Source organism: Microcaecilia unicolor, chromosome 2, assembly GCF_901765095.1.
Source record: "Microcaecilia unicolor chromosome 2, aMicUni1.1, whole genome shotgun sequence".
Classification (NCBI taxonomy): Eukaryota; Metazoa; Chordata; class Amphibia; order Gymnophiona; family Siphonopidae; genus Microcaecilia; species Microcaecilia unicolor.
The window spans coordinates 173,748,165-173,759,858 of record NC_044032.1 but is presented as its reverse complement, the minus strand read 5'-3'; the positions used below and the strand labels follow the sequence as shown (position 1 = coordinate 173,759,858).

Sequence of the window (11,694 nt, the reverse complement as noted above, 5' to 3'; positions counted from 1 at the left end):
AAATAACAACACTACATCTGTACAGGCAGAAAAAGCTGTATCTTATAACCATCATTAGAGCTCTCTCAGCTGAATCAATACTCAAAGGGGAAAGGGATTTGATATACTGCATTTATATGGTTACAATCAAAGCAGTTTACATATTATGCAATAAGAACATAAGATTAGCCATACTGGGTCAGACCAATGGTTCATCTAGTCCAGTATCCTGTTTCCAAACAGAGGCAAAGCCAGGTCACAAGTACCTGGCAGAAACCCAAATCGTGGCAACATTTCATGCTACAAATCCCAGGGCAATCTTCTCCATGTCTGTCTCAATAGCAGACTATGGACTTTTCCTCCAGGATCTCGTCCAAACCTTTTTTAAACCCAGATACCCTAACTGCTGTTACCAGATACTCCGGCAAAGAGTTCCACAGCTTAGCTATTTGTTGAGTGAAAAAATATTTCCTTCTATTTGTTTTAAAAGTATTGCCATGTAACTCCCTTGAGTGTCGTCTAGTCTTTGTACTTCTGGAATGAGTGAAAAAAACTGATTTACTTCTACTCATTCTGCACCACTCATCATTTCGTAGACCTTAATCATACCTCCCTTTTTCCAAGCTGAAGAGCCCTAACCTTTTTAGCCTTTCCTCATACGAAAGGAGTTCTATCCTCTATCATTGTGGTCGCTCTTCTTTGAACCTTTTCTAATTCCGCTATATCTTTTTTGAAATATGGCGACCAGAACTGAACACAATACTCATGGTGCGGTCACACCACGGAGCAATACAAAGGTATTATACTATAATAATATTCTTAATCAGATAGTAGCACTTTAGAAATGATAAGTAGTAGTAGTAGTAGTAGTAAATACTATCCACATATTGCTCTGACTAGATAAAGCTCACTATCATTCTCCGATCTTGTTTCTGCTCCCTGTTTTCTCTCTCTGGTGTCTTTTTATCCTGTTTTAGATTTCTTTCTCCTTTTTCTCTCTTTCATTCAGAGTAGATACTTTCTCTTCCATGTTTCTGTTCTTCCTTCTCACCTTTTCCTCCTCTGACCCCTCTCCTCTTATATTATCTTTGTGGATTACTAGCATCTCACCATATCTGAAATCTTCTTACACCCCCATCCCCTCTTTATCACCATAGGTCTTTTCTTTTCCTCACTCTCCTTATCCAGGGTACTTTCTTCTCCTATTTCCACAGTCCCACTTTTCCACCTCTGCTCCTCGCTCTCTTTCTCTCAATCCTTTCACCCTTACCTTGGGTCTTCTCTCCTTTCCCTTCATTCTTTGTTCCTGCTCTTCTGTTCCATCCCAGGGTCAGTGTTTACTCTCCTCAGACCTCAGAAAGTTCTCCTCACAGCCCATCCTCCAACTACCAGAAAGTTCTCACCACATCCTTTTCAATCCCTGGAAAGTTCATCTGTTTTGTCTAGCCCCAAACATTTCTCCATGTTCTCCTTTTGTCTTGATCCCCCCTTCCCCTTTGCTTTCCCCCCCCCCCCCCCCAGCTCTAACATTCTTCCTCTACCCTCAAAAAGCTCTTATAGCATTCTTCTAACACCCTTAAAACACTTTTATGAGATTTTCACTTTTCCTGCTGTACAAGACTCTCAAGGAATTCTCCTTACCCTTTTTCTTCAAGAAAGCTCCAACTGTATCCTCCTTGCCCTCATCTGAAAAGTCCTCACCAGACGCTCTAGCTGGCCCCAGCCTGATGGCCTAACAATCCTCTACCCCTAGTTCCACTGCATCATGGAAAGTGAGTAGCAGCTCTGAACTAAACCTAGGTTTTTCAGTACATCTGCACCAACCTGATTCTCTTCCTCCCTAAGTCAGCAGCATTAGCCACTCCCAGACTACTTATAGCATTCACTTGTAGTGTGCAGTTCAATGGCCCCACACACCAGACCTAAAAGCTATACATAGAACAGCAGCTGCTAACTTGGGCAGGGAGAGAATCAGTTGGGGTTGGTGCTGCTCACTTCTCATTGCCAGGGCTCTGTACCTCTGCTAGTTCTGCTCAAGTCAGCAGTGCACACCATCCCTACTGCCCTATGCAAGTTCACCACTTGCACAATGGTTTGCACTGGCCCTGTCTAGGCAGTTGGCAGTCAGTAAGCTGTGCTGTGCCCAGTAAGTTAATAGCAGAACCAGTGTGATTGGGATTTTAAGTGTTTAGTTTATTGTATATTTTATGTATATATTAGCTGCTTAGTTTTAAGCATGTTTTAAAGTGTAAAAGTAAATAAATGAATACATCCATAATTTTGCTGCTGCTGTAGACTCTCTGTGAGCTTCCCTTTGCAATTGGAACCATACACTTACAAGTGCCCCTGTCCAGTTTGGCTACGACTACAGAAAGAAATCCACAAAGGAGGCCAGAAAAGAAAAAGAACTTCCAAGCATACCTGGATACATTGCGTATACATGTTACATCTTATGAACTCCAGAAAGAAACTTTCTTTGGCACATTGCAAGAACTATGGTGAGCATTAGCAGTAAATTTCAGACTGGGATCATACTCCACACGCCCTGGCTTAGGAGTAAGGTTCATTCCTGTCATGGTATACACAAAACTAACCCACTTGGAAAAAATTCCCCCGAGGCAGCAACACAAGTACTGATTGCACAACTCTTGGCAGCTGTATGCTGGAAGGATTTATATAGGGAGAGGGTATATGTGCTGTAGAAGAGGATCACATAGGTGGAGATCAGAAGAGGGAGGGAACTAATGAATCCAGCAAAGGGAGAAGGAAGATGATTAAGCCAAGGTGGCTAAGAAATGATTGCATCAAGGGGGATAGAGAAAGAAATAATTGTGTTGTGGGAAGAAATCACGACTGTGTTGGTGGGTGTGGGAGAGAGCTGACACCAACCTGACTTCTGTCCACCAAAATAATCTGCAATGCCCAGAAAAATAATGTGTAAAAGAATCTGTGGAAAAATGACTATGTTCTTGTAAAAAAAAAAAAAAATAGTAATCAATTATGGGAAAAATGATACCCAGCTAAGATTCACCCATCTTCGGTAGATGCATCAGGTGTTTTTAAAAATAACTTTAGGGTCCTTTACTATGCTGCAGCAAAAATTGGCCTTACCATGCCCTTGCACGTCTTTCCTGTACGCTAAGGCCTTTTTTACTGTAGCCTAAAATGGCTGTATTAATGACCATGTACTAATGTTGCCAATAGTGCCCGGCCATTTTGTAGGCGGTAAGGGCTCATGTTGTATTCGTGTGCTAACAATCTAACATGTGCTAATGTAGATGCATTAACTGGAGAGTGCAGGAACACTCACTCTCTGCCCAGAACACACCCCTGCTTAAAAAAATATTTTTTAAGTGTGCGGTTAGTGCACATATATTTTGGAGTTACTATAGAACACCTCAGCATGTTCCACGGTACTCCATTTTTAACTGTGTTAGTGCCTAATGCAGCTTAGTATAAGAGCCCCCTTAACTTGAGTGGAAAATATGCTTATCTGCAGATATAAAAAAAATTGTAATAGAGAACAGGTGAAAAAGGGCTTGAAAAACCTGAACAGTAATGTGTGAGCCAGGATTTGTAAAATGAGATATAAAATCATACATTTCCTTTATTTGGATTTCTAGCTCAGCTCAGTCCACAGTGAATGCTCAAGGTGGTGTACAAGTTTTACACAGCATGCAACAATATAAAACACAATGGACTAAAATAACTACAGAGCTCCTATCACAATCGGGTATATTCAAAGAAATACAAGAGAGCCCCATTTTGCATAATGGTTCCATGTGGGAAATACAATGCCAAGTTTGTAAAGGACATGTGTAGATGTTGGCCTGTATGTATGTGTGTATATATATTTGCCTACTTTCACAGAATTCTACATATAAGTGATGGCAATTAACCAGGGAAGCTGCATAAAAAAAGATGCTTTTAAATTTCGAGGCTAAAGTAACAGAGGATTAAGGAAAACTATTCCCTTAATCCCCCATTTAAATCCCTGGCTAAAATGAGCACTTTTATTAAATCTATGCATGCCTCTCTCCTGGTGCAAAAGGTGACAGGAATTTAAATATACATGTATTTGCCATTGTAAAATGGAAATATACGTATAAGTTTTGGCCTTTCCAATACATGCCCCCTTGAAATCTGTATGGCAATACCTTTCTGAAATCACTATTTACATGTGTAGATGCTTCTAAAATTACCTCATAATGTATAAAATATATTAAAACTGAAAAGTTTGTGACTGCACAGAAGTAAAGCACATTCTTCAAACCATCTATGCATAACACATTTCCCAAAAAAGAACAAATAAAATGTAAAGTATGACCCAATAACAAAATATTTAAATAAGGAGGTTAGATTGAGAACAGGAGACATGGTGGGCCTATCTAGCCCATTATATGAGCTGAAGCCAATAGGCAGAGCCTGCCACCATTTTCGCTCACCCAAAACAATAGCGAATGCTATTGAAAACAATACCAAAAGATCATTAGAAATAAGGGACTATGTGTGGTCCATCTGTAAAAAGTCAAAAGCTGTTCCAGTTGGATAGGCAGTGCCTTAAAAGGTGGAGAACAAAAAATGTTTTGCTTTTTTACTTAAAATTTGACAGCTTTTGAATTTATTTAAAAGCTTGTTCCCATACTTAGATATAAATATCATTAAATAAAAACTATCACAAAACTGCTCAAAACGTTATTGTACTTGGTACAGCAGTTATAAACTGTTTCCTGATGAGTTCATTTTAACTGTTGTTGTAATCTGCCTTTGGAAGCCTGGTGTAATAAAGATGGAATAGACTGGAATTAAATGGAAGCAAAATTCAACTCTCCTTTCATTGGGGCATCCAGTCTCCTGTTCATCCAAACTCCTTGGTTCCATCTGTCCGTCTGTCTCTCTTTCCAACCCACACACCCCCCCTCCTGGTCACTCACCTACTTCTCCAGGCCACTTTCTTCTGCAGTCCACAGTGGCTTGGAGGAACCGATTCCTGGCCTTGCCTCTCCTTCGCTCACTCTCACCTGCTCTGCACCCCCCCCCCCCCCCCCCCAGTCCCGACTGCAAAACAGAAATGAAACCGTGACTGCGACTGCAGCAGCCTAAAGGAACCCAAACTTTCTGGCCCTGCCTCTCGCTCACTCTCACTTTCCCCTGCCCCATCCCCTGCAAAATGTCAAAAATGATTGCCCTTCCTCCTCCCGAAACAGGATGTTGCACCATGAGGGAGGAAGGAAGATGGCAGCAATGCATGCAGGACATCACTGGGTCCTGAGCACGGTTTCATTTTTAACATTTTGCAGGGGACAATGAGTGAGCAAGAGGCAGGTCCAGGAAGTTCGGGGTTCCTTTAGGCTGCTGCAGTCATAGTCAGTCACCGCTGGAAGGGCAGCTTCTTGGGGGGGAGGGGGGCAATGCCCCCCTCGCCCCCAAACTATGCCTATGGAGGGTGGGCCTGGCTATGGCTATGCCACTGTTGGAAAAGACTACTACTACTACTTCTATTTAGCATTTTTATAGCGCTACAAGGCGTACGCAGCGCTGCACAAACACAGAAGAAAGACAGTCCCTGCTCAAAGAGCTTACAATCTAATAGACAAAAATAAAGTAAGCAAATCAAATCAATTAATGTGTACAGGAAGGAGGAGAGGAGGGTAGGTGGAGGCGAGTGGTTACAAGTGGTTACGAGTCAAAAGCAATGTTAAAGAGGTGGGCGGGCTTTTAAAAACCAGTTACAAACTTCTCAGACTTAGGAAATCCGCCCAGACAGCCACCTAAAAAGAGGACATCTGGGGAAACCCGGATGTATGGTAACCCTAGTCATAAGGAATGTGAGAGAAGTGGGAATTGAATCTAGGCTTCCATGATCTACAACCTGCTTCTCTAACCTCTAAGCTACTTCTTTAACTGAATTGTAGTAGGGGCTCAGATTTAAAAAAAAAGTTTTTGTCCTACTTGGGAAATGCAGCACATATCCATAAAATCATACACTTTGCCAGTGTTACACTAAGGGGGTCTTTTACTAAGGTGCGCTAGCATTTTTAGCTTGTGCTAAACACAGATACCCATAGGAATATAGGCCATAATTCTATATAGCGCTCCTAATTTCTGTGTGGAAATCCAAGCGTACTCTATAACAATGAATGTAAATTAGCTTAACAAGCCAATCATCAGCATTGATTACAGCACTTAACAAGCAATTATATCAACACTAATTGGTAATAACTAGAATTTACCGCATAAGTTGTTAAACATATTCTGTAACACATTGCACCTAAATTGTAATGCACACATTCAAAAATGGGCTTATAGGCTGTGAAATAGGTGTGTCGTGGGCATTCAGAAAAACTACATGCATGGTTATAGAATACACCTGCTTTGCTTGATATTTAGGCGCCAGTATTTAAACCATTTTACTTAGCATAAATGGATGCGCCTAAAGTTAGGCACAGTCATTGCCACTAGGTGTATTCTATAAACCGCACATAAATCTAAGGGGAGTTTATAGAATACACCTCCTATAGTCCATAATGGGCATTTCAGCGTTTAGCATGAGCTAAAAACGCTAGCGTAACCTTTGTAAAACACCCCCCTTTGGGGGAGGGACATTTTCAAAACAATTTCATTGATAAAGCAATGCTTTATACCTACAGAAATGAGCTTTTTAAAAATGTGATGTATTTTTTTTTAAGATAGCACAATATGAAAATGTACAAGGGTGTGAAGACAAATCACTGTTTTCAGTTAGGAAAAAAATGGAACTATCAAACAATATCCTCAATTTAGCCACTCAATAGTAACAAAATCAGTTTTTGGGAAAAGTCGCTTATAAGTCTTAATAAATAAAACTAGTAAGAAAGCTAATAATAGTATGTTTGATTCCATAAGTCTGTAATGGTATCAGTTTATTACTGAAATATGTAGCATATTTGGTGGATTATATATATACACCAATATATTTGTGCAGCTCTTAAAAATACAATGCAGCAGAACTGGCTTTCATTCCAAAAGCCCTCTCCCCTCTCCCTTTGGGGAATATTTACAAGACAAAAGTACTGCTGCAGTGGCAGGGACCTCACCTTGTTTTTTCTCATTCCTCAAACAAAAGACTTAAGACTGCTTTAAAGTTTTAAATTGACTCTATTCCTCTGCCCTCCCACCTAACAAAAGATGGACTAAGGTGGACACCTGAATAAAACAAAGAAACTCAGGGGAACCATAAACAGGACATTTGCTTGTCAAAGGTATACCTGCCCCTCCCATCAGCTTCCAGACATGTGCAGAAAGGAAGGACTTGTAATGTGTATCTGCCCCAGAGACTGAACAGGACATCAAAAGACATTTGCCAGCAAAGTCCAGACTGTAAGTCTCGTGATGTCATAACACATGAGACCAACTCAGGGGTCGTGTGCAGACATGAGACTACATTAACCATAATGCCTTGCAAAATATCCAAGACATGCACACACCATGCTTCTCTGCTAACATTATAAAAGGCCTGGAAACAGCCCAGCTCGCTCTCTTGGGACCTGCCTCCTCTCTTGGAACCTGCTCCTCTTGGGACCTGCCTCTCTCTTGGGACCTGCCTCCTCTGGAAACCTGCCTCTCTTAGAAACTTCTGCTCTCTTTGGGGTCCGCTGATGCCTTGCTCCTAAAACATGTGCTTACCTAATGCTGTTCATACTGTGTAACAAGGACTTGTAAGTAACATAACTTTTGATCTAGACCTGCTACTTTGTTCTATTTTTATGCATAGATTACCTGTAAAGATTCCTCTTAAAACCTACCTCTCGTGTGCAATTGTATATTAAATCAATCTTTTTGAAGCTAAAAATATGGTCTCTTTGTGTTCTGAATATATATATACTTAATATATTTAATTTATTGCAATTATCACCTTTGGTGATTGGTGGAGAAATTAATATCCTAAAACTTATAAATACAGCACCTGCTCTTAAATTATAAGCAGTGGCGAGTTGCTCTCGAGCTATTTTCCCCAAAATAACTCATTTCTTCCAACATATTAATTGCTGGAGAAGTGGGTAGAATTTCTTGTAACATATTAATTTGTGGAGAATGTGGGTACAGTACACTATGAAGAATGCAAACAGAAGAGGCAGCAACTACTCACAAGTATTAAAAATTGTCAGTGTTGGAATAAAAGGAATCGCCAGAATCGGTACTGGCTGAATAGTGTTTACAGCCGAGCAGTGGCCTATAAGCAGGTAGTGATATGGGATTTCAGGAGAAAAGTGATGTTTGTTTCTCAAAGTAAAGCCAGCCAGTTCCTCCAAAGTAGTGGTTTCAACTGAACCTCTTTGCACTGTCTGTTGTAGGCTCTCAATACAAGTGGTGGTGGTAGCAGCAGCAGCAGCCAAAGAGCATATGCACAAGGCTGAATTCTTAGTATGAATTTGTGCACCCTCAGTTTTGCCAGAATGACATCCAACCCATACAACACAATCTCAGTACTTGAAAGATGAGTCTCCTCTCTAACAGAGGCATAATATATTGTGTCCCCCTCTTCATCTGAGCAGCTGCTTATCCAATGTCCCTTGCCAAACCCTCTCCAAGGCCTAGCTAAAGTTTGTAGTAATAGTACTGATGGTAGTAAAAGGGAATTGGGGTGGCTAATCAGATCCTGGGTCTCACGCTCTTGTCTCCACCTCATAGATGAGAACCTCCCCTTCCTCTGTTCCACTTCACAGTGTATGCTGTTCAGCTTGAAGCTGTGGGGGGAGAAGTGGCATCTGCGCTGGGGACTGTGGTGTGGGGGGAGGAGATTGTGGGGGAGATGGCAAGGTTGGAAAGGGGGTATGGGCTGTGAGAATGGAGGAAGGTGAGCTGGGCACAGCCCCAGAAGGATCAACAGGGGACTGGTGGTAAAAGAAGAAGGGGCACTGTTGAATAAAGAGTTCAATGATTGTCTGGTAGGTCCGAGTGGCAGTCAGGGCATCCATGGTGCTGAAGTCTGGCCGCATCAGTGTAGGCCAGAAACAGATTGACAAATTCTCACTGGTCATCAGATTCACCTTGTTATTCTGGCTAACCCGGTTTAAATGAGAAATGACGTATTTAAAGATCTCCTGGTTTTCTTTAGGAAACTTCTTCAGTATGTCCTTCAGTGCATACAGCTTGTGTTCATGATCATTGATTTTGTGTGCCTCTACCAGCTCATTCTGCATATTGTAAGGTACAAGGGGATCTGGCAGCTCAGAGAAGAAGCTTTTCATTGCCCCAGCCACTGCATTCACTGTGAAGTCTTTCTCCACCAAGTCCAGGTTGTGATCTTGATCAAACTGTCTCTGCAGACTCTCCATCTCAGACTTGTTCCCACTCACACGGTAGATGCCTTCAGTACTTAACCCTGTGTTTTCGATGTACTCAATACATTTTTCAATGAAGATGGGAATGGGTTTCTCTGGAGTTACTACACTGCTCAAAGGCACGCCAAAATAGTTACTCTTGGTGATGGATGGACGAGGTTTGAGCTTTGGTCTCCTAGTTGTCCTTCTCAGGCTGCGCAAAATGTTCCTTCTCCTTGGATCCTCTCCATCAGGGTCATATGGAATGACAGCGTTGTCCCCTCTATAGCCCTGTGAACTCAGATCCTCTTCTTTCTTCCTTATATGCCCCATCTCGTCATCAGTTGCTCTCGAGCTATTTTCCCCAAAATAACTAATTTCTTCCAACATATTAATTGCTGGAGAAGTGGGTAGAATTTCTTGTAACATATTAATTGGTGCAGAACGGGGGCAGGTATTCTGTGCAAATAGAATGAGATAGCACTGTTCTTAAATTATATTTTTGTATTTTGCTGCTTTATAGAGAACTGAGTATCAGGTTTCATTAATTAAATTTCCGATTGATAAATTGATAAGGTTTTCAGGGCACTACTTGAGATGTTGCGCGTAATGGACATTTGGTCCCTGCCAGCGTGCCAATACTTAAGTACTTACGCAATTATGTACCTTATGTACTGTATAACAAAAATTTTAGGCATGCTCTGGCATAAAATAAAAACTAATTTTGCGGATAATTCTGAGGAAGACATACACACAGAGAAACACACTATTCTAGGTGTACATAACCCCACTGTGCTTAAGCGATGCATAGAATCCTCGGGCCCCAATCCATGGACCCCTAGCGTAGTGGAGGACATTAGTAGCATCTCTGATATGGAGAGCAAATTCGAAAAATATTGCAATTTATATTCAATTAAGGAAGGGAGCAAGAGAATTTCCGCATGCACTTGGTTAATGTGGGCCATGTGTGAGAAAGCCTTAAAAGAGCATGCAGAATTGAACGATAAATTACTAGCTAAAGAGAAAGAATGCAAGCAGGTAGGCACAGAAAAGGATTTCTTGATCACAATGAATAGGTGCTTAAATTATCAATTGGACTCTTCTAGGCAGCAGATAGAACATCAGCAAGCTCAGGAAAATCAAATGAAAACCCAAATTTTAGCTTTAGAAATGCAAGCAAATCAGGTCCCAGGCCTAAAACAACTAACCAGAGAGCTAATACTGCAGACGTCCCCTATAGGTGAGAATAACACTGAAAAAATACAGGATTCTCATGTGCAGATATCAGCTATCTCAGGCCTTCCATGTGCCCCTCCAAATACAGCCACAGCCATGCCTGTTTCAGCCGTGTTAAAAGTATCTGAAGCTAGACAGCTACCGGGTGGACTCATCCAGACGATCAGTTCCCAGCCCCTCTCACAGACAGATATAGAAGTGATAGCCAGACAAATAGGCAAGATAGACCCTGACAAGTTCCCCCAAGCTTGCGTGGCATTATGGAAATTAGAACAGGAAGGGAGGATTGATACAGAGGAATTAATTAAAGTGATCCGTCTCTGTATCAGACCTGAATTTGCAGAACAGATGGAGGGAGCTATTCAATTGGCAAGACAAAGGGATTTCTCTTTGCTAAATTTGGCAATCGCTGCGAGTGTGTCCTTTGGCATGAGAACGTTCAAGATCTTAAATACATATGTCCAGCAGGGCAAAAATGAGGGTATTGAAGATTATGTAAGGAGGGCAATTATTTTACTAATTATGATAGGGGAAGTGGAAGGAAGAGATTCCAGAAGGCAGATCCCAGGAGATCTACTAGATGTAAAAGTAGATGATGAGAGGTTGAGAGAGATTTGTCAGGGCATGCATCCTACTATTGCAAGAGCTCTCTGTTCTTGGGCCCCAGGTGAGCCTGCCTCTGCTAGGGATTTGTGCTTGAAGGCCAAAAATGTACAAAGGTATCAGCCTTATGCAGTACATCCAGTGGCGGCAGCTGTACCCACTTTATACCCTGATCTAGCTCCATACCAAGAGCAGGCCCCCCAGGCCCCCTCACGGCATCCAGCTCCCCAACCCAAGAATGCACCACCTGGGCTGCATTCTGACCGAAGCTCCCATAAAGGTAAACCTTTAAGAAAAAAATCCGCTCCTATATATGTAGATAATGAAACTCACAGGCAAGCGGTTAGCATTTTAAAAACTCATGGTGAGAACATGGCATACTGGGACAAACAACCCCTTGATGTTCTTACCGCGCGGGTGCTGCAGGTTCTCTCAGCAAACAGGGAAGAGCCCCCCTCTGAAAAGGAAGAAACCATAGCCGCCTGTCTGTCACTAACACACATGGTAGCCCCATCAGCCCCTCCATTAGAAGCCTAGGATAAGGGGTCCGGCCTGAATCGGAGGGATGCACAGT

The 11,694-nt window shown here is 41.9% G+C and overlaps 1 pseudogene; it reads right to left on the bottom strand.

The window, feature by feature from the left end:
* Positions 1-8,058: 8,058 nt before the first annotated feature.
* On the bottom strand, positions 8,059-9,979 carry LOC115461899 (annotated as a pseudogene).
* Between the last annotated feature and the right edge of the window lie 1,715 nt (positions 9,980-11,694).